Source organism: Vigna radiata, chromosome 6 (assembly GCF_000741045.1).
Source record: "Vigna radiata var. radiata cultivar VC1973A chromosome 6, Vradiata_ver6, whole genome shotgun sequence".
NCBI classification, from domain to species: Eukaryota; Viridiplantae; Streptophyta; class Magnoliopsida; order Fabales; family Fabaceae; genus Vigna; species Vigna radiata.
The window spans coordinates 9903605-9908877 of NC_028356.1; positions in this window are offsets into that span (position 1 = coordinate 9903605).

Consider the following 5273-nt stretch of genomic DNA (forward strand, 5'->3'; position numbering starts at 1 on the left):
TTAACGGAAGGGACTATTTTGACTCAAAAATTTAAAAGTAAGGACCAATTTCAAACACTTTTCTAAAGAGGGACTAAATTGAGATTTGTCAACCAAACTAGGGATAAAGTTGGGTATTAAACCTAAAATATATTTTAATATAAAATATTGACTCAATTATATATAAACTTACCCTATTTATTGGTTCTATTATATGACAAAATATGATAAAGACAAAAATCTAAAAAAAAAACTATTGGTACAATAATATTTCAAAATATAATTGTTGAGTTATCCAATATGTTTCATTATATGATATTGTTTTATAAAATAATATATACAATGATAACGTGTGTAACATCCCAATAAATTTATAACACCAGTTACAATTCATTTTAGGAGTTATCATGAACAATAAAGAAGAACAATAGTGAATATACAAAGAAGTATGGGATATACGGGAAGATTAAAAACCGTACAACAGTAAGATTAATACAACTTTTACAAAATAGACCAAACGGTCTTGAATACAATTCATTGACCTCTCGGCCAACACCAAAAGGTTTCGTATACCGGACGGCTAACTAACTAAACAAAGAAAGTAACTATCCTAAGGACCGGACAGTCCTGCATAATTCTCGGGCACAACCTCCAAGGGTTGTTCTACCTGCCCAGCATCCTCCAGAATATCCTCCAAAGCAGCTTCCAAGGTATCTTCCAAGGTACCCTCTGCTCACACCCAAAAGGATGATCATTGCAATGAAGGGAAATAACCGGACGGTCAAATACCGAACAACAACATAAATAAAGACAGAACAGATAAGGGTAAGCTTATGTAAATTTAATTAATCGTTTCATCATACAAGTAAACATACAAACAAAATCAAATCAATCATGCATACATACAGTTCTTATACATGCATACTAAGTAGATTAACTTATGATCGACTACTACGACACTGTCCGGACGGTATGAACCACGTAGCCCGACGTCCCTAGCACCCGGTGTGGTGTAGTAACTGCCTTTCCTTATCAGCTGCCACCCGAGGTTAGTCCTCAAACGGTTATCTGTTCGTATAACCGCGGACCTCCTGCCATTCCCACACATGAGTGACCTTTCTCTACCAGAGAAAGCGCCCTCACGGAATATCAGGATCAGGACGACCAAACCAGGGTCTGACCATGTTCATACTTTACCAATCATCACCAATTCATGAGACATTCCTCCATTGGAATTCCCTTATTCAACCAAATTCGATATATGTTCATTATCACTTTCAGAATGGAAGGATGTCAAGAAAACGACCAGATTATCAACGATGGAATAAAAGAGAGAATGAGACAAGGAGGCATGACCGAACTAAAACTGGATGCCATAGAACATTTATAACAGTTGATCGGCCGATCTTGGCACGAATAGAACTAACCATCAAAGACTTAACACTAATAATGACCGGACGGTCTGATCAAAGGTGAGACTGAATAGAAGAAGAATGTCAAATGGTTGGTCGGATGGTCCGTCAAAGAATAAGACCGTACCCCAAAGGAAGGACTATAAGTGATAGTCATCCGGTCGGTTTGGTAAAGAATGTTATAGAACAAGTAATAATCATGGTCGAAGGCTGGTCTAGGACCGAACACTTCTCAAACTGGACGAACTAAGAAAAGAGAAACCCTTTTTAAAGGAGAAAAAGGACTTTAGTCAAGTAAACCGGACGTTTCAATAATAAAGGCTTACTAGACCATTCAGTCATTAAGTGATCGGGCGGTTTCAAAAGGAAGAATGTCAGATTTGCAAGTGTTATAATTTAAGTGTCAGCCTAAGGCCGAACACTTGTAAGGCCGAACGCTTGGTTTATGACCAGCGTTCTTAACTAACTATCAATAAAACCATTAGAGGAAACCAACTAAATTTAGTAATCACACTAGGCCGATCAGTCCGAACAGACCGAACGGTAAAAGGGAGGACCGAACGGTCCTAATGACCTTTGATCACGGATTTACATTTTCTTCTAAGTTTTATACGTACTCATATCAGTGCAGAATTCATAGTTCATACTTATCATACAACTCATACAACAACATACCATATTTCAATCATAAGAAATCAAGCAACATACTTTAGATATCAAACATACATTAAATCAGGCAAACATTCAAAACATACAGAGAAATGATAATTAAACTATATAAGCTTCCCTTACCTCTAATCCAGCTAGTACGTCTAAGGTCGGATGGTAGCAATCTATCTCTTTTAAGGTTTCCAAAATCTAGAATCAAATACCAAAGTAGGTTCAGAGGAATGGTTTCACAAGTACATGCAAGCTTTAAAGGCGCATGCATGCAAGAGAACAAAGAGGTTTCAAAGGTCAGAACACTTACCAGGTATAACCCAAAACCGAACGGTTCTAATGGAAGAGGGGACCACCAGAAGTCTTCAGGTGTGATCTGAATGGTGATCGGAATAGTAGATTGGTTAGAATTTTAGAGAGAAGGTTGGGAGGTTTAGAGAGAAGGAGGAGAGTTTGAGATTTCCAGAAAGTTTGAGTTTGAGGAAGAAGAAGATTGCATGGGAAAAATGGCGTCAGGATTTTCTTCTTACCTTAAATACGGCCTCCATTCAGAACGTTCGGCCCACTCCCAGCGTGCCACCTAACTTCCACTTTCTAGGGTTTCACTGCTCTGCTGATACTACACGGATCACGAAGGAAGGGAATTAAAACTTGGCAGAGTTGGTCTCCCACTATACCAGGGAAGACCGAACGGCTGACACGTGTACCCCACTAAGGAGGGGTATTAAATGGGGTGTGACATTCCCCCCGACAAATAAAAATTTTCGACCTCCAAAATTAAGACTTACAAGAGAATAGGTGTGGGTATGATTCCTTCATGACTTCTTCTCGCTCCCAGGTTGCATCACCCGTTCAGTCATCCCAGATGACCTTGACGAGAGTCGTGGCTTTACCGGGCAGTCATTTGACCATTAATCCTTCGACTCGGACTGGTTTCATCTCGACCGAACAGTCTCCCTTGAGTTGAACGTTATCAGCTTCAAGTACATGAGAAGGGTCTGCAATGTACTTCCGGAGTTGAGAAACGTGGAAAACAGGATGAAGGTTGGACAATTGAGGAGGCAAGGCTAATTCGTAAGCGACGGGTCCAATGCGCCTTAAGATTTGATACGGACCAAGGAATCTAGGAGAAAGCTTCTTTGGCCGGACGACTCTTCCAACTCCAGCCATACGGTTTAGCTTGAGGAATACATGGTCTCCTTCAGCGAATTCTAGAGGCTTCCTTCTTCGGTCGGCGTAAGACTTCTGTCGGCTTTGGGATGCTCTTAGTCTTTCCTGAATCAACTTCACCTTCCCAGTTGTCTGTTGGATGATCTCAGGTCCAGTTAACACTGCTTCACCTTCTTGGAACCAGCAGAGGGGTGTTCGGCATTTTCTTCCATAAAAAGCTTCATAAGGTGCCATTCCAATGCTTGAGTGAAAGTTGTTGTTGTACGTGAACTCAGCTAATGGTAGAACTTCATCCCAAACCCCCAAGTGATCTAGAACACTAGTTCTCAACAAGTCTTCCAAGGTTTGGATGGTTCTCTCGGACTGGCCGTCTGTTTGCGGATGGTAGGCTGAACTCATCTGAAGTTTGCTTCCCATTTCCTGTTGTAGTGCNTGCCAAAACCGAGAGGTGANTNTGGGGTCTCGGTCTGACACTATANCGGACGGTACTCCATGTAACCGGACGATTTCTTTGATGTAGAGCTGAGCCAACTTGGACATTGGCATCCTCAAGTTGATAGGAAGGAAGTGTGCACTCTTTGTTAGTCTATCAACTATTACCCAAATANCATCATGGTTCCTGACCGTACGGGGCAAGTGAGTCACGAAATCCATGGCTATGTTGTCCCACTTCCATTCTGGAATTTCTAGTGGCTGTAATTGACCACTCGGTTTCTGATACTCTATCTTAGCCCTTTGACAGGTTAAACAGGATGCCACAAACCGAGCTACGTCATGCTTCATTCCTGGCCACCAGAAAGACATCCTGAGATCATTATACATCTTAGTCATACCTGGATGTATGCTAAGACGGCTTTGGTGAGCTTCTTCAAGAACCAATCTTCTTAAGTGTTCATCATTAGGAACACAAGTCCTTCCCCTATATCTTAGCAGACCATCCGTTCCAGAACTGAAGTCCTTGTGTGGTGATACACCGTTCGACACACTGATCTTTTGCAATTCCTCATCAAACGCTTGCTTCTCTTTGATTTGATCAAAGATGTTGCTTGACAGCTTCATACTGCAACACGTTATACCATTTGGTTCCAGTTCACACTGTAACCTTAAGTCTCGAAAGCTCTCCACCAACTTCATTTCTTGAACCATCATACTTGCAATGTGAACGGTCTTCCTGCTCAAAGCATCAGCCACTACGTCCGCCTTTCCCGGATGATACTGGAGTTCAAACTCATAGTCCTTTAAGAACTCCATCCACCTCCTTTGCCTCATGTTTAACTCCTTTTGGTCGAATAAGTATTTGAGGCTCTTGTGGTCACTGAACACTTGAAACCGAACACCATATAGGTAGTGCCTCCATATCTTAAGGGCAAACACCACTGCCGCCAACTCCAGGTCATGTGTTGGGTAATTCCTCTCATGAATCTTCAATTGCCGAGAGGCATAGGCTACCACTTTCCCTTCTTGCATCAACACACAACCCAAGCCTTGATAAGAAGCATCACAGAATACTTCAAAAGGCTGACTGACGTCAGGAATTACCAAGACCGGAGCATTCGTCAGTCATTGCTTCAATTCCTGGAAACTGGATTCACACCGGTCGGTCCAGACGAACGGTTGGTCCTTCCTGGTCAACTGGGTCAACGGAGCTACTATCTTAGAGAATCCTTCAATAAACCGTCTATAGTAGCCGGCCAACCCAATAAAGCTTCTTACTTCCATAACCGAACGGGGTGTTTTCCATTCTAGCACTGCTTGGACTTTTCCTGGATCCACAGCTATCCCTCCGGCTGAAATGACATGTCCAAGGAACTGCACTCGTTCCATCCAGAAGTCACACTTGGACAATTTAGCTTACAATTGCTTCTCTCTCAGTACACCAAGAACTATCCTTAGATGATCTTCATGTTCTTCTCGGCTCTTGGAGTATATAAGAATATCATCAATAAACTCCACCACGAACTTGTCCAAGAAAGGCCTGAAGATACGGTTCATGTAATCCATGAATATAGCTGGAGCATTGGTAACACCGAACGACATTACCACATACTCATA